This window comes from Myodes glareolus, chromosome X (genome assembly GCF_982192425.1).
Source record: "Myodes glareolus chromosome X, mMyoGla1.1, whole genome shotgun sequence".
Lineage (NCBI taxonomy): Eukaryota > Metazoa > Chordata > Mammalia > Rodentia > Cricetidae > Myodes > Myodes glareolus.
The window spans coordinates 135,877,224-135,904,948 of NC_142053.1; the positions used below are offsets into that span (position 1 = coordinate 135,877,224).

A 27,725-nucleotide genomic window follows, 5' to 3' on the forward strand; every position below is an offset into this window, starting at 1 on the left:
GAATATTGTGGAACTGTGCTCCAAGGTTGGAGGAAAAGCTTTGGGTGTGAAGCTTGTGTCCACCAGGTGTAACCAGGAATCCACCTCACGCTCCTTGTCCCAAGAATCTGGCCCTACCTTCTAGTTAACAGGAGTCTCACGATCATAGTGGGGGTGTGGGAAAGTATTCTGTAATGACGTTGAGCGGTGGGGCTGTTTGAGGAAGTGGGGAACAGCCCCGGGTTACTCCCGCTGGAGGAGGTGCGGCTTCCAGCCCGAAGACAGAGCGTGTGGCGGCTCTGGGCCCGGGGACTGCAGCCACCTTTCGCGGGCGCCAGTGGCCCGCGTGGCTGCGCGCCCGCCGCCATCTTGACCGGGAGGCGCGGGTCGCGCTGCCCCCGGCGGTGGCTCCGTAGAGCCACAGGCTTGGCGGAAAAGACCTCACGGCCGTCTCCAAGCTGCCTGGGGCTGCGAAGCGTGCTGTCTGCGCTCCCTCTGGAACCCCTCCCCACTGTGGGCCACGTGGGCCCTCTCCCCTACAGGCGACCCTCAGTGAAGCTGCCGCTTGCGAGCCTGCCTTGCCAAGTCGTCAGAGCGGGTTGTAATTCCGACAACCACCTCTTGTTCACGGATTCCTGAGATGCCCAGCACGTTAGCAACTCTGGGCACACCGTGCTGGGTCCGCGAAGCCCGGAACTTGGGCCTCTGTCCTCAAGTGCAATCCGCCCAGAGAGCCATGAGTGAGGGGGAGGAGATGTGAGGCCTGCAGCTAGGTCTCCAGCATTCAAGGGCTTTCCAAGGCTCGCTCTCAGGAGAGAGAGGATTTGAAAGTCACCACGGTTTACAAGAGCCCTTGATTGGCGAAGGACGTAACTTCATGTGTCCTTTTTTTTTTCGGTGTAAAATGTGTTGAAGGAAAACTTAGTAAGGACTTAAGGGAATACAGGAGGGCAAAGGTGATTTTTTTATTTTTTAAAAGACACCTCAGGTCTTCTAGCAATTTACAATCTTAGTGAAAAGGCAGAATTGCAAATGTCTAGACACAAATAAAAGGCCTGTGAAATCAACGCAAATCAAAGGCCCGGGGAAAGGATCCATTAAATTATTTTAAAATCGCCTTTATTTCTAGAAGCATGCATCAGTGCTGGAAAGGAGGGTAAAAATTTACTAACAGCAAACCGGGTGTGGTGGCGTACGCCATTAATCCCAGCATTCAGGAGGCAGAGGCAGGCGGATCTGTGCATTCGAGGCCAGCCTGGTCTATAGAGCAAGTCCCAGGACAACGTGGGCTACACATACACAGAGAAACTGTCCTGAAAACTCAAAAATTAATTAACTTATTAATTAAAATTTACAAACAGTGGATAGTTTCAAAGTTCCTGGGAATTTACAGTCTTAACTTTTGAAGAGCTGCTATTTAGGGGGAAGAATGAAAGTTTATTTAAACTAAGCAAAACACGGAGAAAGAGAAACTCTGGTTCATTGCACAGCTCCTGACATTCAGTATATGGTAAAGAAGCAATTTTCAATCAAAACATTCTATTTGAAATCAGTAAAATATCCCACCCTATTTTCATTAAAAATAAAAGTTTTAAGAAAATAAAACTAAGCCGGGCAGTGGTGGCACATTTCTTTAATCCCAGCACTCGGAAGGCAGAGGCAGGAGGATCTCTGTGAGTTCGAGGCCAGCCTGGTCTACAAGAGCTAGTTCCAGGACAGGCTCCAAAGCTACAGAGAAACCCTGTCTCAAAAACCAAAATAAATAAATAAATAAATAAATCAAAACTAAAACTAGAGAGAAGTGAGTGGAACAAGCCTGTGATTCTCAGCACTTGACAGGCTGAAGAGGGGTAGGTCTTGGCAAGTTTAAGGTCAGTCTCATCTATAAAATGAGTGTGACATGGTAAGACAAAGATGTAAAAATGAATTCCACGGGGGCCAGGGTAGAGGCGGGGACATGATCTCACTAGATGGGACTAGATAGGCCAACAGTTTAGAGTAGTTGCTGCTCTTGCAGAGGACTGGAGGTAGGTTCCCAACACTCATTTGGCCAACCCAACTTCAACTTAAGGTTCTAATGTCCTCTTCTGACCTCTGTGGGCACCTGAACCTACATGCCTACACACACACACACACACACACACACACACACACACACACACGATTAAATAAATATTTTTTAAAGTATTGTAACTGTAATTCTTAATTTTTTAAGATTTATTTATTATATATACAGTGTTCTATATGCCTGCAGGCCGGAAGAGGGCACCAGATCTCATTGGATGGTTGTGAGCCACCATGTGGTTACTGGGAATTGAACTCAGGACCTTTGGAAGAACAGCCAGTGCTCTTAACCTCTGAGCCATCTCTCCAGCCCTAAATAAATATTTTTTAAATGTATCTTATGTGCACAGGTGTTTTAAGGGCATGCAAGTCTCTGTGCCATGTGTAAGCCTGGTACCTGAGAAGGTCAGAAGAGGACATTGAATCCCCTAGAACTAGAGTTAACCTATGGTTGTGAGCTGCCATGTGGGTGTTGAGAATCAAATTTGAGCCCTTTGGAAGAACAGTCAATGCTCTTAACCACTAGGTTATCTCTCCAGCACCAAATCTCTAAATATATACATAAAGAGAAGTAGGGCAAAATGATGCCTTTAATCCCAACACAGATCAACACAGAGAGGCAAACAGACTCTCTGAGTCTGAGGCCTACCTGGTCTACAGAGTGAGTTCCAGGACAAAAGCCAGAGCTGGATAGTGAGACCCTGTCTCAAAAAACAAAACAAACAAACAGAAAAGAAATGTAATCACCAAGATTCTTTTGTCTGAGCATGTTCTCTATGTGATTACACAATGTGACTGTGATTATAAAATATGGGAACAAATTTAATAAGATACTGAGATCTTACACTGTAATAAGGACAGGGAGAAGTATGGACATCTAAAATCTTGCTTTACCATCTTAAGACATCCACAGATAAAGCTGACATGGATTATTACTCAAGAAGGCCACATCCACATTATTTAGGGACATCATGATACTCCACAGCAAGGAAACCAGGGGAATACCCAAAAGGGACTAATTTTTGTGCCCAGCTTTTACTTATAATTTGGCTTTGTAAGCTTTAGGTAAATATGCCATCCTTAAAAATATTTTTTAAATTTTTTTTAAAGTTGAATAAAAACTTGGGAGAACCAGAAGTTCATGATCCATGAGGCCCTGTCAGAAAGCAAACCATGCCCAATCCAGGGAGGAGATTTTGTTGGTAAAGTTCTTGCTTAGCATTCATGAAGCCCTGGGTTCGATCCCCAGCATATCATAAAACAGGTCCTGGTGGTCCATGCTGTAATCCCACCTCTGATGAGGTAGAGCCAGGAGGATCAGAAGTTCAAAGCTATCCTTGGTTGTGTAGGAAGCTGGGCTACATGAGCTTCTATTTGAGAAAAAACAAAATCCTGAAATGGGAAAGAGCAAACCTAAGTACTTAGAATAGTAAAAGTTTGAGAATTCCCAGTCACCATGGTGTAACTGATGTCATTTCAACTTGCCCAAAGTTCTGGAGAGGGGGTGAGGGTTGGCCATGACACAAAAAGAGGCCCTGGGGACTGTCCTCAGCACAGAGGGGGTTCAGGGAGATGCCAAAAGGACACAGACACTCAGGAAACCCATGAAGAGGGTGGATGAACTTTCTGCTGATTTGTGGATTCCTGGTTATAAGGGCAGAATAGGCACTTAAAATTAAATTTGTCTTTCTCTGGAGAGACAACGGTTATGGATCTATTGTCTGAATACTTTTCATTTTAAAGTTGTGTTCATTTGTTTGTGGTGCAGTTTCTGGGGCCCAAGCTAGTGCCTCGCACAGGCTAGACTAGCATTCACTAAGCTACTTCAGCTCCTGAGTGCAGCTTGTGGGTTACAGGGAGTTTATAAGGATGTCAAACTCTATTACACCATCTTGTAAGGTCTTATGCACAAACACTTGCACAAAGTACACAAAGGTCTGTCATTATCAGCACACCTTAAAGGCTACATGTTCAAAACCAAAGAAACTATCTCTCTCGCCCCCAAAATACCCAGAACCTTACTTTCAAAACAAGATACCTAGGTACAATAATATACCTATCTTTGCCATACACACACACACACACACACACACCAATAACGTAAGAACACTAAAGTCTGCAGACGAGATGTGATCAAACACAGATCAAGTGTGGGGCCTACTGCACCAAGGAGCTGGCCAATATTGGTTTGGCTTGTAGTTTTAGGCTGGTCTGCTATGGTCCTAGGATGTCCTGCCTTATGTCACCTTCTCTTTTTTTCTTGATCAGAGGTAAAGTGGGTTTCTCCTTTTGCCCTGAGTCACTAGCCTATTTGGTAATTTTGTAAGAATTAGAAAAATGTCCCCCTGAGCCTGAATTCCAGCTATCACTCTCTGTGTCGGCTAGGAATCCTTGTGCAGCAGACAAACTACACAACCTGACAGAGTGACCCTGCCTGAAAAGTCAGCCATTTCAGGGACTACACCCCCCCCCCCAGTGTTGCTTAGTTCTTGTCCAGAAGGTTCCTGCTGAATGTGAATTCCTTTGGTTTCTAGCATAAGAACTAGCCCAGGGGCTGGAAAGATGGCTCAGCAGTTAAGAGCATTGCCTGCTCTTCCAAAGGTCCTGAGTTCAACTCCCAGCAACCACATGATGGCTCACAATCATCTGTAATGAGATCTGGTGCCCATTTCTGCCTGCAGTCATACACGCAGATGGAATATTGTATACATAATAAATAAATATTAAAAAAAAAAAGAACTAGCCCAACAAACCCTAGTCACCCTAAGGGAACTGTAGAAAACCAGATACATACCGGTGAGCAAAACAAAAGGGAGATCAGAGTTCACCTATGATTTCTCTACTCAGTAGGGATTTTAGCTTCCATTGAAATATAGAACATGAGCAGTAAAAGGCCCCCAAATCCTTGCTGAAAATGTTATCTTTATCAGGGCTAGAGAGATGGCTCAGTGGTTAAGAGCACTGGCTACTCTTCTAGAAGGCCTGGGTTCAATTCCTACAGCACCCATAGGGCCATTCACAACCATCTGTAACTTTAGTTCCAGGGGCTCCAATGCCCTCTTCTGGCCTCCACAGGTACCAGGCATTCACATGGCACACAAACATACATGCAGGCAAAACATCCAAACACATAAAAAAAAATTGATGATATTTCCACTAAAGAAAGGGAAAGCATCCCTTGGGGGATCTTTTGGGTGTTCAAAAATGGGGAAAATGATTTAGATTTCAGATTTGGAGAAGATGTGTCATCTTAGGGGTGCTAGGGAAAATAATAAGCACAAATTCCAAAGCCAGACCAAATCATGTTTTTCCACCACATTTTTATCTGTCCCCTAGTCAGAGTCACAATGAAATAGCAGATCAAAGGCAGAGGCAAATACAATTATGCTGCCTGTGAAACCCTAGCATGAAATTAGAAGTCAAACTCTCCATTCAGGGGTTAGAGACAAGGATAATGGGAACCTGGGGCCCTGGAGATGTACCCAGCCCCTTTCAGTCACAATACTATCCATGCTGGGTATTTAAAACCACACTGGGGGTGGAGGCACAAACATCAAGTATGCAAATGATTTCTTATTCTTTTTTCTCCATACTTACTTTAGGAAATGTGTTGACTATATTCCTAGCTTCATACCATAAAGCTATCTGTATATTGGGGTGTGCTGTTATTTGTAAGGCAATAGTGACAATGTTGCCTGGAACAAAGGAGGCCGGCTGCACATCGCACCCCAAATTGCAGGTGAAAGATAGCAGCAAACACGGGCAGTCTCATCCATTACCTATTTCCCTTTCAATGCTGAAATGCCAAGAAGCTGCCTGACCTACCACTCATTTCTTCCTCAGTCCTTCCTACGCTTAACAAGCTCACAGAGAGAGCTGTCTTTTGATATTTTCTATTTTTCATAAAATCCATATTTGCCTTATAGCTGCATTTCTTCCACCCTGGCCTAATTTTAGCTCTTTGCTTCCCCCTGCCCCCGATTTATTTATGAGGCCTCTGGAGGGTATAAGTATCTATTAGAACATAGGCTATTCTGTTTAGAGCCACTGCTAATTAAGCTTAGCTCTCAAGAGTGCCTGCTATGGCATTTCCCCTTCCCCCATGAACACAAGTTCTTTTCCACTCTTCCTAAAGGGTGCCGTTTATGTCCCTTCCCCTTGATTTTTCATGGGCTAGGACCCCAATGTGACACAAGTGACACAGCATGGCTTCTGAGGACAGGTTCAATCTCAGCCTTATTTGCCGGAGTACTTGTTCTTAGTACTCATTTGCTGGAGTACTTGTTCTTAGTACCCAAGGTGCTGCTCGGGAATTCTGTCCTACGGCTCCAGCCACCAGTGAGGAAGTCCAGCCCACAAGGGGAGTCTTGAGCTTTTGCTATGGGGTGAACGTCAGGGTCCATTTAACAGCCAGACATAAGTGGGGTGAGTATGCCCCCACATAATTCCACCCCACCCTCGAAACTGTGGAGGGTTTCAAATTTCAGAGCTACCAAATCCGTGAGTACAATGAAACCGCTTCTGTGTTCAGAACATTCCCTGCTGCACAGGGCATGTTTCCCAGCCCCTTGCTAAATCTGTGGAGGAGGACCTGTCACCTAATCTGAGGACCTGAATTTCATCCTCTTGACTAATATAATAGAAGGCACACACACACACACACATGCACTGCAATTTTAGAACAGGCAGTGGTGGCACACACCTTTAATCCCAGCACTCAAGAGGCAGGTGGATTTCTGTTAATTTGAGGGCAGCCTGGTGGTCTACTTAGCATGTTCCAGGACAGCCAGGGCTACATAGGGAGACCCTGTCTAAACACCATCATCACCCAGCCAAAAGTGTGTGTGTGTGTGTGTGTGTGTGTGTGTGTGTGTGTGTGTGTGTATGGAGAGAGAGAGGGGGGAGGGGCTCAGAAGTTAAAAGCACTGGTTACTCTTTCAGAAGATCCAAGTTTGATTCCCAACACCCACAGGATAGGTAGCAGCAATCCCTAACTCTGATTCTAGGGGATCTGACACCTTCTTCTGGCCTATGAGGGCACGAGGCATTCCCATGCTGCACAGACAATACATGTACAGAAAACACTCATAAATGTGTTTTAAATGTGTTTCTTAAACTGTGGCTTTTTTTTTTTTCTGCTTGCTTGCTTTGAGATTGTCTCAATATGTGGCCTTGGCTAGAGTCAAACAAATTGAAATTCCTGCTTGTGCCTCCCAGTGCCCAGATTACAGGCATATGCCACCTCAGCCAGTTTACAACATTGTGATAGGCACAAAAACCCTGTAGAATACTGACCTATGTCTTCCTGAGAACATTTCACTTCCCGTTCCCTCTCCGTGTGAAGGAGCTCCTACAAGACCCTGCTGTTCCCTCCTGCCCTACACTGGCTGCCCAGGCAAGCAGCAGAGAGAAAGTACCTCCCTCAGCGGCTTTTCCTTTTCCACCTATTTTCTTCCTCCCCCACATTTCTCTTATCTTCTGGTGGATGAAGATGCCTGTCTCTCCATTTCTGAGAAGAAAGGGAATGGCAGAGGTAGCTTCCGCTATTTCCTTCTTTGATGCTTTTTAAATTCCCCTGACCACACCCCAGTCAAAGGAGTTCCCGCTGACTAGGCTAGGCCCTCCTGTTGAATCACCCCAAGGAGACTCTGCTCCTCACCCTTTCCCCAAGCAGGCGACCCACTGACCTTGGTTTTCAGTCTGTCCTCCTGGGAAAGATCTGAGTAGGAGACTACAAGACACAGAGTATAAAAGGCTGAAGAGGAGAATGCCTTCTCCACCCCACCCCACCCCCACTCCTGCCAATACCGCGAGCAGAGCAGCTAAGGAGCAAAGAACAAGACTCAGGAGGCTGAGGTAGGAGGATCCCTTAAGGCCAGGAGTTCAAGACCAACGTGGGCTACCAAAGATAGATCTTTTCATTGAGGGTGGAGGGTGGACGCGAGGGAGGTGGCTCATGGTTAATGCTGTCATCATCCAACTGTTCAGGACTGGAGTTCAGATCCCCAGAACCCACAGAACCTGTAGGCCCACCTGTAATTCTAGCCTCCTAAGGAGGAGACAAAGCAAATTGGCTAGTGAGACTAGCCATGTTTGCAAGTTCTGGGTTTGATTAAGAGTCCCTGCTCAGTGAATAAGGTGGAAGGGCAGTACACACACAAACACAGAAAATGGGAGGGGGCACTCAAGCAAGCTGGGGATGTAGCTCAGCGATAGATAGAGCATTTGCCCAACACGCATAAAGTTGGATCCCCATCACTACAAGGAAGGGAGGGGAGGCTCTTGTCAGGCATTCACAAGACTCTGGGCTTGATCCTCAGTGTTGCAAGCAATACAACCTACAAAGTGAAGGAGGAAAAATGACCCAATTGTGGGTGTCTGATGGGGATAGGGTGGGGGAGGATAAAAGGCTGAGGCTGTGGGGGGGACCTTTGGTACAGGCTGGAATTCGGAGCAGCAGTAAAGAGAGGCAGGCAACACCCACCCCTCCCCTGCCTAACGCTAGCAGACGGAAGCATCAAAGATAAAATACAACAGTGCTGTACAGGCAGAGGTCAAGACTGAAGAGATACTACTCTCTACTCTACCGCAGATGCTGGCCACTCTCTCTGGCAGCCTGGCCTCAGGTCAAGAGACCTAGCCCCTTGCCTAGAAACTAAGCCCTAGGGCTGGAAAGGCTGCTCCCAATTGTTCACAGCTTTGGGGCCACCTGCCTCTAGCTCTAAACCGCACTGTACCCCACCTGGAGCTCACTAGCTAGCCCAGGCTAGCTCCTGTAGTACTGGGATTATGTCATGAGCCACCCTACTCGGTAACCACACATTTGGAAGCAATTCCTCTTCCTTCTCGTCTTCCTCCTAACCACCTCCTCCTCTTCTCCCCCTCTTTTCCCTCCTTTGTTTTTAGTGGTGCTAGGTACAGAACAACTCTCCTCAATTCCTCAAGAGTGGGCACCAGGACACTCACTGCTAAACCACCACCAGTCCTAGATGCAATTCGTTCTTCTAGTTCAAACCCCAAGCCAGTAAGTAAGACATAGACTCAGCTAGGAGCTACAACACACACAGCATTCCAAACACTCAGTCCCAATCCTCCCTTTCCTTCTTCAAAAACAAGGGCAGGATATTTACTGAGAGTTTATTATGATCTCCCTGGAACTTTCTGTGCAATTACTTCATCTGACCTTTTCCGAACTTTGTGAACAGAGGCATTCTTGTGCCCATTTTACAGATGAGGAAACTGAAGTCCTCGGGGATTAAACGCTGGTGGAGCAGAACTACTCTATGTTCCAGAAATATCTTGTTCCGGAGCTTTTCCACCATAGCTGTTATCGTCCACACATTTGAATGGCTTACTTTGTGCCACGGCCTACAGATAAAACAGTCGCTGCCCTTGAAGAATTTGGAGTTTAGTAGGGGACACAGATTACAGTGGCACAAACGGTACTGTTCTAAATATTTCCATCTTTCTCCCTACCCCTCTTCCACCTGGTCCTTCCTTCAGCTCTAGCTGCTGCCTTCCCTCCTATGCCTGTTTCTATAGGGACTGCATCCACACACCCAGCAGCCATCCTGGCACCCCAACTGCCTTGATTGGGTAGAATTTCTTGGCCTCGAAGGTACCAGAGAAGCTTACACTCTGGCAACCCTGGGCTGATTTGGTTGAGAAATGGGCTCAGGGGCCCCCAACACCAGGCAGGCTGATAGGCCCTCCCATGGCTTTCATTGCAGCCTGTTAAAGGGCTTCAGGCTTCCTCTGATGAAAGGCGTTTAAGTGCATCTGGTTATGATTACAGGGGAGGAGAAAGCCCGGCGGTCTCTGGGGCTTTGGACCAGTCATCTGGTCCTACCTTCCTCCTAGCAGAGCTGACTGCTAGTGGGGCCAGGAGGCCAGGTGTAGGGGCAGGCAGGAAGCAGAGGTAGTCAAGACCCTCCGACTCTTCAAGGCCCTGGCTCCATCCCAGAAACAGCCTAGTGGCTCAGGGCTGCCAGCCTCTTTTGAGAAAGTCAAGTTCAGTGTGGCTGTGGTCCACCTCTACCCAACAGCTCTTTACTGTTTTCTACCTACAGTGTTACTCCCCCCCCCTGAATACAGCCTTTCCCCTCAAGAATTTCTGAAAGAGATTTAAAAAGAAGAAAGAAAGGGGGAAGTAGGGAGAAAACATCCTAAAAAAAAAAAAAACAGACTTTCCAAAAGTTTAAAAGAAAAACTCACCCCAACGTTATTTCTCCTTCTGAGCTAGCCTGCCATAATTTCCCATAAAACAAAAAGATAAACATTAAAAATATGTCCCCTCACTGTAACGGACAATGCTCAAAGAAGAAAAGAGATTAATATGAAAACTGGATTGTCCCAAGCCGCTGAGTGTCCCGCACCTGTCCCTATGTGAGCATAAAAAAAGCTCTTGGGGGACCGGATGGGTTAAACACAGTCTTCAATCCTAGAAACGAAAATGCATTTTCTCCTTCCCGCCCTGATTTAATCCTGCTGCGTGTTATTATTGTCAAGTCTCTTCGCACCACCGTTTCTAAAAAGAAAACCCGTGGGTCTGCACGGCCCTCTGCCGCCTGCTCGGCTTTTATTGTGCACGCAGCCAGGTCTGCGTGGATCCAGCACGTCGTGACCGTCTTGCAGGCGCTCGCGGACACCCTCGGAATGGCATTTCCATCAGAGCTAGGAGCATTGTCTCAGAGGACACACGCGCGCGCGCGCGCGCACACACACACACACACACACACACATTCTAAAGGGTTGCAGACCCCTTAGCTAGCCCTCCACGCAACCCATAATTAGAGATGACCTTTGAGAAAGGCAATTAAAATATGGTAATGATCGATGCGCTTGCTTGTTTCCAAAGAGGCAAACACACAGGTGCTGGCTTCAGCCTGCTCCACCTGGCCGAGCCCGGGAGACTCCTGTAGCTCATGAATGAACTCTTTCTCCAGAGAAGCTTTGGTTCCCCGCTACCTACGCGAGCGAGGGTTCCACCCCCACTACTTTCTCTTCCCCTCCCCCACCCATGCTCTAGCAGCCTGGAGCTTGCTGTCGGCAGCGGGGCTTTGTCATCGCAACGCATACAGAGACACGCACCCGCACGCACCGGGCCACCGCAGGACCGCGGCAGCCGCTGTGCTGTGTCCTTCCTCCCCGCCCCCTCTTTTAAAGAGCTCTTCGGGACCCTTTCTTCCATCCTTTAGATGGGCCGCGCTTTGCAACCTGGAGCAGTGGGGAGGAGGGTTTCCCTCGGGGTGCGGGATGGGCAAAGAGGACTCTGAACCAAACAAGAGGGGACAGTATACCCGAACACCACGGCATTGTTTTGCCCCTTGCTCCTGCCCAGCGGTCGGCAGAGACCCCGCCAAGCCTACGGCCCACTAGCGAATGGGCATTGGAGAACACCAGCACTTCCTCTGGCGACCAAAGTAGACTGTGCTATATCCTCCCGAATTCACTCCGGGTTTGGTCTGGGTGGGGTTCATGGCCCCGGTAGGGTCTCCCTGTCCACAAGTGGCTCTCCCCACCCAGACAAATTGCAGTGTCATTATGGTGGCTCCTGTTGCTTGAGGCCTCGGGGTTGCTCGGGCCGCGCGCGCACCCCACTTCTACACTGCGCAGAGGGAAAGATGGGGGACCCAGGGACCGGGGATCCCTGGGGACTGCCTGGAGGACACCGCAGCGGGCCTTCTTCCCGTTCCTCCCTGCTGCCTTCCGGGACCACGAGCTCAGAGCCAGGGCGGCCTCTCGCCTTTCATTACCGGGCCTACGAAAGCAGCAGCCCAGGCAAATATGTAGCTATTAAAATTAATCGCCCTGCGTTGTCAGCTGAACATAATGCAAATTATTTATGGGCTGTCTGCGCAATATTTATCATCGTGCAGGCTCCAGGCGCTTAGAGCCTTCTGGCCTACCCCGCCCGCCCTGGCCCGCGGAGGCCGAAGATGAACGCAGACTGCAGCGGCCCTGGGGAAGGTCTGGGTACCCGAATGGGCTTCCCAGGACGAGGCTGTATAATCAGTCTGCCTTACAGGCCGAGAGATTCACTTTAGTTTCTATCGTTCATTGCTAATTTTTGGAGGTCTACTACATGCAAAATTCAGAGGCCTGAGAAACTAGGGGGTGAAACTACTTTGGACAATTCTGAATCAAACAAACAAGGCCAGATTCCGAGCCGCGATGCAGGCAGATCTTTGACTGCCCCAGAGAATCTAATGTGGCTCAAATCAGTGTTCCAACCAGAGAAACGGATTTGCACTGGGAGAAACTATGGGCATCGGATGTGCCCAACAGATCCCTGCTCAATTGGAACAGGAATTCAGTATCCTCACAGCCTTAAAACTTGTTTGGTGACCGCAGATAACAGATTAACTGCTAATTGTCGAAATCCGCCGAGCGTTTAGTTTATCACTGTTGGGGGCCCGTAGGTATTCGCTGCACTTTTTTATATGTAAAAGCAGCCTTGCTACCTCCTAAACGTCTTTTGTTTCTCTTTCAAATACAGTGTTTTCGAAAACAGCAGCAATACGCCACCCCACCCCCTCTCCAACCTCGCCTTCTGGTTTAAAAAACACAAAACAAAACAAAAACCAGGAGGAAAAATAATCTATAAGACAATCCCCCCCTACTGGTCGGCTCTGGAGTAGGGGCTTTTTACGCAGATCGAGTCGCCCAAGACTACCGAGGTAAACAGGCTTTCTGAACCGCTGCTAAATGAATCACGAATGGGAAGAGCCGAGACTGCCTGGCAGCGAAGGCCTGGAGATCCAGCTGGGGCGTCTGGGCGGGAAGGGCTTAGGGCGAAGGACAGTGAGACGGAGGCTGGTTAGCCCTGGTCAGAGGTCGCAGAGCCAGGAAAGAGACAGGAAGGCCTGTGGAGCCAACCCGAGTGTCTCCACCATACCACCCCTACCGTCACCCCGCGCCAAATGTTCATCCTGGGTCTTCATCCCGTGTGCACCTGGCCACCACACCGGGCCAGACAGGTTACTTAGACCCTTCGGGGGAAGATTACAGGGTACCCGTCACCTCAATTTTAGTAGCTCTAGGCCTCCAGGAAACAAGCAGGCCTAAGTCTTTTTTTTTTCATATTAATTTTAAGCAAGTCATCGCCTTGCTTCCCAGTCTTCACCCAACATACATCTCTAAATCACCTTACATACAGTTAGGTGTTCAAATCTGTCAGGCCCTACTTCCGGGGCCCTGAGTGTGTGTGTGTGTGTGTGTGTGGTGGGTGGGTGGGCTACCCACCGGCATCTGCTCTCCAGACAAGGCCAGGAAGCTACTTTGAATTTATATTCTTCCGGTTTTCGTCTTAAAATGTGGTTTAATCCATTTTAAAGGACTCTTTTTTTCGTTCTCATTAACCTCAAATTTTAATGGGGAATTTTCCTAGAACATTCCAAAGATTCTCCCGTTCTTCAGAAACTTAATTTGAAGTGGTGTAAATGAAGAAGGGGTCAGCATGAAGGCGCTTTTTGGCCACATCGTCTCTTCCAGTCGTGCAGGATCTGGGGGCAGGTTACTCTACTGCCCTTTTACTCAACAAAGACTGGTGCGGGAGAGAACACACTGAACACCACGAACTGGACAGACCAAGCTGCGTTTGCAAAGAACTTTAACACTTCGATCTTCTTCAACCTACCTAAGGCGACAGAGGAAGTGTTAATATTCCCATTTTACAGATGAGAAGGCTGCCTCCACCAGCCCTCAGGTTTCAGAGTGTTTGTCTTCATCATGGAAATGAGGTCAGAAGCCAGGTGGAACCTCGCTGCTCCTGTTCATTAACCACCACAGTCCGTGTCAACGTCATTTTGGTAAAATGCTGCACGGTTTCTGGAATTTGCTTAGTTCCCACCCCCCCCCCCCCCCGCTTGAGGTGGTACCCTTCCTTCACAGAAAAAAGTCAATGATTGTCTGTTTATTCACTTCCCCCCATCCAGTCAATTCCGCCTCTCGGCCACCGATAACTATTTTAAAGTATTTCTGCAGACAGACCCTCTGGCCCCGCCGGAAGTGTTTTATGGACCTGTGAGTCCAGTTAATCCCAAGAGGCGAGGAAGGATTAGTCCGGGGTGTGGGTGTGGGAATCCTGTGTTTAGGTTTATCCCTATAGGAGTGGAGGAGGGGTTTGATGGCTTTGGCAATATATGCCTCCTCCCCATGAACCTCGACATTTGAGCCAACAAAGATGGAGACGGAGGCCCTCAAGCCCCAGCGAGGTGTGGGCTGGGACGGAAAAGGGGGCCACATTCTAGGCCAACAATGAACTTGGTGAGGAAACTCCAGAGCGCAGTGGTGTGAGCCGTCGTCCTCGTGTCCATGCCCCCCACCCCCACCCCCGCCCCGGTGTTACCCTTCTAGTCCTGTGGAAAGCAGGAGAGCCGCCACCCTGAAGGAGCCTGAGAGAAACAATCACCAGCGTCTCGCTACTAGTACGCGAAGATGGCAGCAGATCCCCTGGGTTTCAAGGATCCAGGAAAGATGTTCTGCCTTGAGGCGCAAGGGCTGCTGCGCTCTCCCTTGCCTGAACGACCTCCCCTGGGCTCCCTAAACCGCTATGCCCCCAAGTCTGCCTAGGCCACTCAGCCACACTGGGCACGTAGGAATGTCACACTGTGATCAACGTAAACTGCGGGACAGACCTACGACCTTCGTGGGAGGTGGGATTTACTCCCCCATCCCCTAATTCAAGCACAGGTCTATTTTTACTCCAGGGTCACTCCGTAGCACGGATAGAATAAATCTTCGTCAGCAGCTGCCACTTCTCGGGGGACAAGGGGATCCACAGGCCTGGCAGTGCGCCCCAGGCTTGAGTGGCGGATGCACATATGCGGGCTGGGGGAAGGGCAGCACAGCCTCCCCACCTGGACTCTGCGGAGCAAACAATCGCCGCGAGCTTTCGAAGCACCAGAGCGAGCCAGGAAGAGGAAGGGAAAGTGGAGATCCGGAGCTTGGAAAGAGTGTTTGTGTGCGCGCGCGTGAGTGGGCGTTGGAGCCTAGGGAGCTAGTGGTAAACCCGACTGGGTTAAATGCTAACGACCAGAACCAGCTGTCCCAACCTAGAATGACGGTCTGGGCTCTCTAGCCCCAGGCAATGGAGTTTTAGCCCAGGGCTGGCGCCTCCAGTGGAGAGAAACAGGGAGCTTCAAGAGGCGCCACTAGGCATCTAGCCAGATCCACGGAAGGATCCTAGGGGCACGCCTGGAGCCAGGGGACCTGCACGAACCAGCCACCACCGCGGGCGGCCGTTTAGCTCAGCCGCACAGGACCACTGACGATGGGTGATAAGGAGTTCCTAAGCAATCTGCTACTCTCAGGCCCTAGTCACCTCCGGCGGACGTGACCGCCGGATGTTGTGTGGCTAGGTGGGCTAGGGGCCTTTGCCCTGCCTTCCTTGACCCTTTCTATGGTGCAGAGTCACGGTAGATTGTGTTCCCCGTATCTGGAGCTGTCCTTTGCAAAATAGCCCAAACTGTGGGGCTTTTCAAGCCACATTTTCTTTTGGAAGTGTCCAGCTCGCCCCTTTGAAACACCCCCTTAAATAAATCACATAGACTACATTGTGGGCAAGGCAACGCAGCCCTCTTTCTAGTCAGTCCAGGGTCTACTCCAAACGTTGGGGCTTTGGACAAGCTATTTAACAATTCTGGACCTCAGTGTCCTCAACCTGTGGGGCAAGGGAAGCAGTCTTTGTGTCACCTCATAATAGAGTTGTTTCGAAGAGAATCTGCTTTTACAAATAAATGCTTAACCCACTGCAGTAGTCCCTTACTGGGAGGGGGCACTTCCTCGTTAGAGTCACCACAGGTCTATTCAGAGGCACGATCAGGCAAAGTGGAAAGAGCATTGTTACTGTCACCAGAAAAGTTTTTGGTTTTGTTTTGTGGGAAAGGGTTTCTTTGTGTATCCCTGGCTGTCCTCCTGGAACTCGCTCTGTAGGCCAGACTGGCCTCAAACTCAGAGAATCGCCCACATCTGCCTCCTGCGCGCTGGGGGTGCTGGGATGAAAGGCGTGTGCCACCACTGCCAGGCAGTTCCCAGAAAAGTTAATGCAAAATGTCCTCACACTCTCTCTTAACCTTTTGTCCTTAAAGGCCTGTTTTGGCGGTGTGGAAGAGAGCCCTCCCTCTACTCCCCACAGGGTCTCTGTATCCCAGGTGGGTGGGCCTGGAGTTTAAGACAATCCTCTGCCACAATATTCTAAGTGCTAGGATTGCAAGGACGAGCCTCCGCACCCTGTGAGAGTGCGCTTTAATGGCATTCATTTAGTTTGGATTAATGTCGAGTTCCAGCCATGGCTCAGACGTCATAGCCATACTCTCCCAGCAATCTTAGGGGATACAATACAGATTTTCCAAAATACTCTTCTGCGGTCACCCTTTTTGATGATTCCAGGCTACCTTGTTCCTGGAGAGTTGGGTTAAAGTCAAGTGTCCTGCCATTGGTGGATCACATTTTACTGACACCCAAATGTAAGCACTGTTTGTGCGAACAGGATTGGCCAAAATTCTATTTAAGAATCTCCTTACTATCTATGCCTGGCACGATATGGAGATGTGTGGCAGTGGCAAAGAAGAGCCTGACGGGTCAACTATAACTCATAACATAGGTTGCTTTTTCCCTTTTAGAAGACAAGGCATTTCTCATACGTGGCTACTCACTTAAAAGTGCCGGCGATGGGCTGGACTCCTAGCAGATTCTTATCCAAGTTGTGCGAGCCAGGCGGCCAGCCCAGAGAAAGACAAAGAACATAGGCACCTCTAAGGTTTGCTCCTGAGAGCTTGGGTCACCTCTGGTGCTTGCCCTGTACCGTCTCCAGCCCCCTACAAACCCTGGCCGACCTGCCTCTCTGAAACAGTTCCTCAGACCCAAATCAGAATCCCAGTTCTCGAGCGCCACCCGGAGAGTTCACATTTCCCCTTCTCCGAGGCCGCGTGGTGCGCAAGTTAGAGTCCGAGGGCGGCGGCGGCGGCGGCAGGAGCAGCACAGCTCGGTGGCCTCCTCCTGCCCGCACCCTGCAGCACTTAAGCAGGAAAAGAAAGGCGAGAGTAAATCCACAAGAGTGGGGTGGAAAAGCGAAGTACAAACAACCCGAGGCAAGCGTATGCAAGGAAGAGTAAGCAGCCTCAAGTAGAAACTATATCTAAAATATTCCCTTTGAGTTCTATTAATTAAAGGTTCTCGAAGGTGGAGCGCAACGGGGACTCCTCTGTCTTGACCATACCAAGACAATGGGGTTCAGCTCGGACCCTCCAGAAGACACGTTTCTTAAGTAGACAGTACTACAGTAAGATTCGCGTCTACAGATTAACCTGTTCTCATCCTATTTTTAACCGGCTCAGTGTGTTTGATTGTGGGGGAGGGGGTGGCGCTTGAAATATACACGGTGAATCCGAATTTAACTGGGATACGTTCCCGTGACTGTCTGACCACATTTGTTTGGTTCCTTTGAGAATCCACGTTTTCTGGCCTCGAGAGGGGCAGGCAGCCCTTATGGCTCCTCCCTCGGCGGTTTCCTGGCGAGGCGCCCATCCTCCTCTAGCACCGGGAACAGAGGCAGCCACATTAATACTCCGAGGCAGCCAGTTCTGACCTATACTGTCATTTTTTCCATCGGTCAGGATCAGGCTGGGGTGGGGGTAGCGCTCCTCCGAGGGGCTTTGCACGGATCGTTGGGTTTTCCCCGGCGAACTTAACACGGAGGCAAAAGGGGCAGATGGAAACCAGGCCTCGGCTGGCCGGGCGCGCGTAAGCGCCTCACTCGGCAGCTCGACGCAAAGCCAGGGCTGGATTTTCGAGACCCGGGCCCGGCGGCTCCTCCGGGCCGGCGAGATCCTTTCCCCTGCCACAGGCTGAACTCTCCTAATTCCGCCCCCGGGGACAGCAGCTGTGCGGCGAAATAGGCGGGCGGGGGAACCCACAACTTTCCCACCAGAAAAGTCTGTGGCAAACAAGAGTGATGAAGGCCCACCCCGATTCCGTGCACGTAGCGGCCCAGCATCTAATCAGTGTCACTGCCAGAAATACGCTTCTGCGGAGGGCGACACCCCCGCCCCCGCCAACCTGCGTGGGAGGGGGCTGCAAATGGCGTCTCCTGTCGTCCTGGTCACCCGCTGCCGTGACCATGAGCAGACGCTCCAACTAACTGCAGTGCAGCGTCTGGAACACGAACATGCTGGGGCCCGGGTGTCCCTGCAGGGTCACAGTTAAAGGAACTAGCACGCCAGTCCCAGCTTCGAGGCTATTCTCTCCTCTCTCACCTCCGGAAGAGCCACCCTTCCTCAACTGGGCTGTGTGGGGAGGAGTACAGGAAACTTTGCAAGACAACTGTTCTGTGCCTCCGCTAGAGGACCGGGGGTGGCTTTCTCGTCCCAGGCCAGCCCACACCACTACACTCTTCCCAGGTCTCAGTCCTGAGCCTCGTGGACTCCTCTAGAAAGAGGAATGTATTCCAGGTCATTGACAAATGATGGCCACACCAAAGTGGAGAGTTCCCAAGGGTTCTGGCAGATGACCAAGTTTGTGTCCTTAACCCTCCCACGCAAGAGTATTCCGCGCCACTTTGAGCAAACGTGAGGCCCACTCCACCGGAGTGATGCAGGTGGTTTCTCTCCAGCACCCTCCCCCCGCCCCCCGACCTCGAAATACTCCTGAGGAGGCCCAGAGTGGCTCTCCACTCTCCAGGAGGGGGTGTGTGTGAATTCGTGCGCGACACCGACTCACTTCTTGCTAAGCCACTTCTGTTGCCCTCCCCCCGGGATAGCACTGCAGGACGCGCCCTCCCCCAAGCGTAGTGGGGTGCCCCTGCGACTCAGGCAAGGATGGCGGTTCCGGTCGTTCCAGGATTTGCCAGAGAGAAGAAAACAAGGCCGGTGACTGCAAGAGCAGCGCCTCCCTGTTCGGGTCTCAGACATTCGCGTAATCTCCGCGTGGATCTGGCTCTTGCCAGGAGGGAGCCCCGCTGGCGTCCCTCTGCCCTCGGCCATCGTTTTCCTCCCGCCCGGCGCCGCAGCACGCGGAGCTCGGAGCGCCCCGGATCCCACAGCATCCCTCCTTTAAGGCGCACGTCTCCCCCAGCTCCCGAAGCCCCGACTACTCGGCTTCCACCTTAGGCTGCGAAAGCCGCCGCCCCGCGCCACCCACGCCCGGCCGGGCCCTTGTCTTAGCCGGGCTCCCCCGCCAGCTGCACGGCCACCGCCGCACGTGACCCGCCCCCGTCGCGGCTTCCGCTGAGCTGCCTGTTCCGGAGCACAAACAATTTCGGCTCTGACGCGGGGTCTCTGGGGCCCTGGCGTCCTCTCCTCTCTGCCCCCCCCTTCCGGGTACGAGAACTTAAAACAACTCGCTGACCTTCGGGTGGACTAGCGCCGACTTCCACCGACTCCGGCATTCCGTTCGAACCCAGCAGCCTCGGCTTCTAAGATTTCACTCCACGCCTGGCTGGGGGGAGGGGGTGGTGTCTCCGGGAGGGGGTGTCTCAGATCGAAAGAGCCACTTCACTCTCTTTCCCTTCCTCCGAAGTGAGTTTTTAGACTATACGGAGGCTCTAGGGAAACTCGAGTGACCGCGCGCAAAGGACCCCTCCCTCCCTCTGCGTCCTGCACACCCCGCCTTGTCTTACTGTGACCCGATTTCCAGGGTCAGCGGCAGAAGGCCTGGCTAGCTGCGTCGGAAATACCAAGTGGACCGGGGAGTACTGGGGTGAGGTGACTGGTAATACTGATGGCCCTCACTCTCATGCTCTGTGCTAGGGCCTTCCTTTGCAGAGCTGGAAACTGAGGCACAGAGAATACGTAGTCATGCTGCTGGTTCTGTTACCTGCAAGTTAATGTGAGAATGTGAACCAAGCCAGTCCAGGTTCGTTAAACAGCCTGTAGCAGCAGTCACCTTGTTATCCAAAGTCCAGACTCATCTAGAAAACTTAGTGTTCACTCGATGCCTATTATATTTGCATGGAGCATTGTCCTTAGCATTTTGTCGGCGCACACTATGTATTGAGAGAATGGGTGTCTGAACAAACGATTGACAAGCTCATTGATGGCAAGTGATTTTACTGAAAGTACTAACCATTGTTCTTCCTAACAGGATTGTCCTGGTTGAATAAAACCTGCAACTCCCCCCGCCCCATCTTTCTTTTCCTTCCTTTCTTCCTTTCTTTTTCCTTTCTTTAAAAAAAATGTTGTTGAATGTTTCCCGGTAACAGGAAATCTTATTCAAAAATATATTAACTTCTCATCCCTACCCTTGCCCCCACCCCTATCCAAGTCAATCATACTGGCAAGCAATTGAAGGCACATTCTCAAAGTTACTGCTGATTGGTCTCAGCCTACTACTACTACTACTACTACTACTACTACTACTACTACTACTACACACACACACACACACACACACACATACACAATTTGCTGTATAGACTTTCCATGCTGAGATACAGGAAAAGCTGCAGCTACAGCTGATGTTTCTGGACATAGTAAGAAAGCTGGAGGATACACCCAGCAATCTAGGTTCACTGACTTCCCTTCTCATAGGTGAAGCTGGGAAATCTACTTAAGTTTTGCAGTTCCGTGGCTATTTTATATTTTGGTTTTATGAGGCCGGCTCCCTCTCCAGCCCCGGGCTGGTCTGGAATTCACGACAACCCTCTTGCTTCACTGTTCTGGGTGCTAGGATTACCAGTTGATATAAATTGCCACTCTCTCTGCAATGTGTTTCTTTCGTTTTTAAGATTTATTTTATTATTTTAAATTATGAGTATTTGTGTCTTTGTGTGTGTGTGTTTATGTGCACACGAGTGCTGGCGCCCTCAGAGGAGTCCTCAGAGCCCTCAGAGATGAAATGATGTGTCTGTGAGCCTTCTAGTATGAGCGCTGGGAACCAAACTCCCATGCTCATACTGATGAGCTATGAATTGCTGAGCCATCTCTCTAGCCTATGGTTATTTTATTTTAGTAAATTAAGGAGTACACTACCCAGCTTGGTCATGTGGCAGTCCTCATCAGCTGCGAGGTCACATCTTCAGGAAGACAGCCATCCACTTTTTAACGGACAGTGCTGCAGTGCTAGTCAGTGGATGACATCTGGGATCTGGAGAGCTGCCATGGGTACTCTATGCTTTCCCGTTCCTTCCGGTGGCCCAAGACAGGATGCAATTCCAAAACATTCTCATATTTAAACAGTGCAGTAGAAAGCATTTTTATAACGTATCACACCCCTGAATCTAAGCAATTAACCCTTCCGTTCCACAATCTGGTAGCTATGAAATAAGAGCAGATTTCACTTCTGGTTACCTGAAAGAAAACATTCTCCTTTCTTTAGTAGTATCCTGCAGCATGTATGAATCAGAGCAGGGAATGGGAAAGATGCCTGCTCTGTTTCTGATTATTACTGTAATCCTCCCTCCTCCTCGGCATCTCACCCTCCCTTCCCACCCCTCCCTCTCTTTCTGACAGTTGTCTATTTTGGCTCATGCTCCTATGATTATTGACCGAGAAATGAAAATGTGTATTTTCTCTCTAAGTTACAACCCAATCTGGATTCCAAAGGCTGGGGTTCTGGCTGCCTCTTTTACAGTCTGGTCTGGAATGGCCAACAGAACCGTATAACCTCAGTCTGAGGCCTATCCAGCATTGGAAGGGTCTGAAATTTTCCAAGGACTTCACCAGCTGATAGTAGTTGAAACCGGCCATCAGAAAGGCACTGATCCCTTGAGCGGAAAGGACACTGGTGAGCACTGAACCGGAGGTTCGAGATGCTAATTTGATTTATTATCTGTGTACAGCCTGGGGAGGAGAAAGGCTCATAAAAGTGTTCTAGGCTGGTCATTCTGAATGTGAGCGTTTATTTATCTGCAAAGCTGCCGAATGTCCCTGCAGGAAGTCGCGGGCTCAGCAACCCCTGGCTGCACAGACAAAAGTCTGCCCTGCACACAGGGCTGCTTTGATTGTTTCCAACAGCTTTGTGCTTTCCCTGGGGGAAGAAGAGAGTCACAGAGGCAGTTTTCTTCCTCTTTTCTCACGCTGCAGAGGAAGTGGTGTTGTGGAAACAGTGGCATTGACTTGGCCAGCAAACCACATCGGGCAGGAGTTGGGAAAAGCTCCAGGCAAGGTGGCGGCACTCCTATGACTCTACTGCTCCTGGACCTAGGCAACCTCCTCTGACTTTGAGCATGGGGACTATGGGGTGTATACAGCTGGCGCTGGCATGAATCAAGGAAAGTCAGCAGTGCTTGGAAATCATTTCCCAGGGACCAGGATCCCAGAGGTCCTATGGGTGTTTCTAGAACTGTTGAGTTCGGTTCTGATTAGGAAGGAGAACAAATCCGATAGTGAATTTATGGGCATATCTCATTCACTCTTTTATAATCTTTTGCTGTTCTTGTTGGGGGTGGGGCGAAATGGCTGAAAAGATGACTCAGGAGAGTACTTGCTTCCCAATCATGAGAACTGGATTTCATATCCCAGCAGCCACATTGCAAAACAGGGATCTCCATAAATTTAGGAAGATAGCTAGGGCTTTGCTGCCTTCCTGCCTAGCAAAGATGAAAGCCTCAGGTTCGGAAAGAGACATTACCTCAGAAGAATGGGCAGAGGGCTGGAAAGAACATCCTTATGTATTCCACATTCCCACACATGTTTAAACACTCCTCCACACACACGTGTTTGAATACCCTTAACAGACAGGCAGTCAGACACATAGACACATGAAAAAATTAAAATTTAATTTTTTTAAAAAAGATTTATTTGGAGCTGGGAAGTTGTGACAAACACCTTTAGTCCCAGACGTGGGAGGCAGAGACAGGCAGAGCTTGAACTACAGAACTAGTCTTGGCCTGCAGAGCCAGTTTTAGGATAGCCAAGACTACACAAAGAAACCCTGTGACGAAAAAAACAAACAAACAAAAAATTAAAAATTATTTGAGCTGGGTGTGGTGGTGTACACCTTTAATCCCAGCACTCGGGAGGCAGAGACAGGAGAATCTCTGTGAGTTTGAGGCCAGCCTGGTCTACAAATCAAGTTTCAGGACAGACAGAGATGTTATACAAAGAAACACTGTTTCCAAAAAATGCTTTATTTTTATTTTACGCATATGGGTGTTTTGCCCGCATGTAAGTCTATACACCACATGCGTGTCTGGTGTCTTAAGAGGCCAGAAGAGAGTGGTCAATCCCCTGGAACAGAAGTTACAGTCAATTGTAAGCCATCACATGGGTACTGGGAATCAATCTTGGGTCCTCAGCAAGAGCAAGCAGCCAGTGCTCTTAACTGCTGAGCCATCTCTCCAGCACTAAATCTATTTTTAAAATCTATTCTATTTTCAGTGCTGAGGATGGACCCCAAGTCCCCACCACTGTTAGGGGAGCTCTCTATTAACGTGCAACATGCCCCCTCCCCAGTTCTTCATTTATTCTTCCTTCATTTAGTGTGCATTTATTAGTTGCCAACTGTGCCAGGCCTGAGTGTACAGTGGTGAGTCAAAGAGGCACAGTCCGTTTGCAGGAGATGCAGGCTTTGGTCCTGCCCACCATATCCTGCCAGCTCTCCTGCCTTGACATCTGACTCTCAAGAACACAAAAAAACAGTTCGACCTTTTTCCAAATTCATCTCTCTCTCTCTCACTCTCTCTTTTTAATTCACTGATAGGGATAAGAACACTGTAATAAATTTCTCCCTTCTTTATTTTATTTTGGTCCTGGGAACAAAAGCCACGTATTTACAATATTTACTATGTATGCACTCTAACACTGAGCTATATCCTCGACTCCACTACCAATTCCCCCAGTCTCTTAATTTTTTTTTTACATTCCAGTGTGTGTGTGAGTGTGTGTGTGTGTGTGTGTGAGTGTGTGAGTGTGTGTGTGTGTGTGTGAGTATGTGTGTGTGTGTGTGTGTGTGTAGCAGGACACTCACATGCAGTCAGAACAGAACTAATGAGAGTCAGTTGATTCTCCCCTGTCATGTGGGTTTCAGGCATCAAACTCATCAGGTTGGTTGTCAGGATTGGCAACAAGCTCCTTTACCAGCTGAGCCACCCCTTCCCTCACCCCTACCTTTTTTAGGGTTTTTTTTTTTTCAAGGTTGCTCTGTGTAACAAACCTAGCTATTCTGGAACTAGCTCTGTAGACCAGGCTGGCCTTGAACTCACAGAAATCTGCATGCCTCTCACCTCCCACATGCTGGAATTAAAGGCTTGTGCCACCACCACCCAGCTTAGCTGAGCCATCTTGTTGGCTCCCAATCCCTTAATAACAACCTTTCCTCCTCTTCCTCTGTCCTTTACTTTCTCTTCTGAAACAAGGTCTTATGGGGCATAGTGGCACATGCCATTAATCCCCAAACTCAGGAAGCAGAGGACAGTGCATCTCTAAGTTTGAGGACAGCCTCATCTATATAGTGACTTCCCAGTCAACCAAGGTCCATAGGAAGATCCTGTAGTGCTGGCTGGTCTTGTTATTATGTAGCCCAGACTGGTCTTAAACTTGAAGCAACTCTACTTCAGCTCCTAGGTACTGAGGGTGTAGACAAAGAATCACCACACATAGCCTTTACTGTTGTTGTTTGGATTTTTTGTTTCTTTGGTTTTGTCTTTTGTTTTGTTTTTAAACAGGGTCTCTCTAGGTAATCCTGGCCTTTGTGGAGCTCAATATGTAGACCAGGCTGGCCCTAGAACTCACAGAGATCCTCCTGCCTCTTCCTCTCAAACGCTTTGATCAAAGGTGTGCATACCATGCCCAGCACACCTAGCTCCTCTTAATTAAAAAAAAATCTGCATCTAATTATAGCACCCACTACATTGTTACTGTATGATCCAGGCTGTCTTCCAACTCGGCCATATATCGCAAGAGGTGTATATCCCAGGATTGTCTGCAATTTGTGGACCTCCGTCTTAATTTTCATCTAATTCTTTTTATTTGTTTGTTTGTTTATTTTGATTGCTTTAATTTTTTTTAAGTCATGGTCTCTCGAGCCCCTGAATTTGATACTTAGCTGTGAATGACATTGAATTCCTGATCCTCCCAAGTGTTGGGATTACAGGCCAACTCTACCACACCCAAACTGTATTTTAAAATCCCTGTCAGCTGGGCAGTGCCTTTAATCCCAGCACTCGGGAGGCAGAAGCAGGTGGATCTCTGTGGGTTCAAGACCAGCCTGGTCTACAAAGTGAGTTCAAGGACAGACACTAAAGCTACACAGAAAAACCCTGTCTCAAAAACAAAACAAAACAAATCTCTGTCTATGGTATTCACTGCTTTAAGTGATATTTTTCTGTTGGCTTAGCAGCTACACATGAATCTACTGGTATTTTAATTATCTTCTGCTGCCCCATGCCTCTTCCCTCAGTCAGAGCCCCTCAGGCAACTCAGACCTTGACCTAGCAGGGCTTCTGGTTCCTCGGCCCTGGCTCTTCGACAGCCTCAATATGTAGGTTTAAAGTCTCTACCATTCTATGTATCAATAAGACTCAGTAGTCAAAGGCTGCGGTGAAAACCTGTTAGCTCAGAGAGGCCGAGTAACAACTAGCCTACCTTGCTTTTTGGGCAGAGACACCACAAGAGACACGTCTTTTCCCTCATCCCAGAACCAAGAGGAAGTTCAAATTCTCATCCCCACCCTTTCCTTCCTGGACATCTTCTCTATCAAAATGTTTGACTTCTCTATGACCAATTCTGTTGAGTTAGTCACTGGCTCTGCCCCTTGATTCAAGGTATAACTTTATTGGGCAGTCTCGGAAGTGTCAAGAGTGCAATCAAAATACCCCACATTTAAAGCTTAAGCATTGGAAACAGCGAGAAAGGGAAGAAAAGGGAGTTGGGGGTGCCACTCCATTGGTGGAGTATTAGCTTAGCATGTACAACACCCTAAATTTAATTCCTCAGAACTCTTTAAAAAGGAAGGTGGGGGGAGGAAGGAAGGGAGACCACCTCTTAGCAGAGCCAGATCCTGAGAAGGTTTCTCAGAAGCCTCACCTGGAGCTTTCTCTTGCTTATTGACTGCCAGTAAGTGGCTGAGTATCTCAGTTGTCAAGAGTTGCTCTAACAAGTTACTGTAGGTTGGGAGGGCTTCAGTTAAAACCATCGTCTATCTATACCTCACAATTCTTCAAGCTGAGAAGACCATGGTCAAGGCCCTGGCAGGTCTGGTGTCTTGTGAGGGCCCATTTCCTGGCTGTCTTCTCATTACATACTCCTATGGGTGAGAGCAGAGAAGCAAAGCAAGCTATCTCCTAGTTTTTTAGAAAGACACAACTCCTATCCACGAAGGTTCCACCCTTGTGATCAATTCATCCCCAAGGGCTCTACCTCCTAATGCCATGACTTTAGGGGTTAGAATTTCGACATGAATTTTGCAGGGCTACCGGTAATTAATCCTTGGCATTGAGAAAGGATGTCTTTTGTCTTGGGCACACGGCTGTCTCTGATTGGGAGGAAGGAGGTATGGATACTGGTTTGGTTGCCTGGCCACCTCTACTTTAACACTCAAACAATATATAACAGAGTGTTAGTTTTCTTACCATGTAACAACAAATACATTAAAAAACAACTTCATTTTATTTTGTTGTTACCGTGCGTGCGTGCGTGCGTGTGTGTGTGTGTGTGTGTGTGTGTGTGTGTGTGTTAGCTCAGGATTTCACAAAATAGGGAGTCCAAGATCAAGGTGGGAGCATCAGTGAGGTGAGCAGGAGGCCTCATCCTCCAGAGGCATCCCTGCCAGAAACAAGACTTGATCTTCTAGAATTGTGGCTCTCAGCCTTCCTACTGATGTGACCCTTTAATACAGTTCCTTATGTTGTGTTGACCCCCAAATATAAAATTAATTTTGTTGCTACTTCATATGTGTAATTTTGTTATTGTTATGAATAGTAATTTAAATATTGATATGCAGGGTATTTGATATACAACCCCTGTAAAGGGTCCTTCGAACTCTAAAGGGGTTGCAACATACCTGCTGAGAACCACTGTTCTAGGGCAATGCCATCCATCAAAGCCATATTGTCTTGATCTGGACCTCATTCAGAGACTTACAAACACACTCAGATTAAAAAACAGAGGTGCATAAGAAAGACCGGCAGACATCAATCATGCAAGCATTTTGGAAACCAGCTTTCATAGTGAACTACTCATGTGTGCTTATATCTTTAGTGCTGGGGAGGTGGAAGAGATACAATTACATGAAGGGGAATGCCCATTTCCGATCATCATTGCAAGGGATGTAGGAAGCCCTGAGGAGACAGCAAGATACAGAAAGGTCCTGGGAACTTCAGCATCTGCAGCACATCTTAAACTTTGGTTGTCAAATCCTACTACTTGCTAGGTACAGTGGTACATGCTTATAATCCCAATGCAGGGAGGCAGAAGAAGGTCATGAGTTCAGGGCTCATCTCGGCTACATAGCTAGACCTTGTTTAAAAAAACAAAAACAAACAAACAAAAACAACCCCCTAGTCTTAGTTCAAATTCAACCTCTTGAACTTAGGAAAAGTCTCTTTTCCTACGTGGGAGTTACTATAATTCCCACACGGCAGCTCACAACCAGCTGTAGTTCCAGTTCCAGGGGCTCTAATATCCTCTTTTGGCTTCTGGAGGCACCAGGCATGCATGTGATACACAGATATATATGCAGACAAAACACTCATATACATAAAATGAAATTTTTTTAATCTTAAAAAAATAACTTCTTCTATCTTC

At 48.7% G+C, this 27,725-nt stretch overlaps 1 protein-coding gene across 1 annotated transcript in view; it reads right to left on the bottom strand.

The window, feature by feature from the left end:
* The window catches only part of Bcor (BCL6 corepressor), a 121,339-nt gene extending 101,788 nt beyond the window's left edge, over window positions 1-19,551 (bottom strand). Inside the window, exon 1 of the mRNA XM_048461314.3 lies at window positions 19,390-19,551. The gene's annotated coding sequence lies outside the window, so the exon portion shown is untranslated. The remainder of the gene's footprint in view (window positions 1-19,389) is intronic.
* Window positions 19,552-27,725: the final 8,174 nt, after the last annotated feature.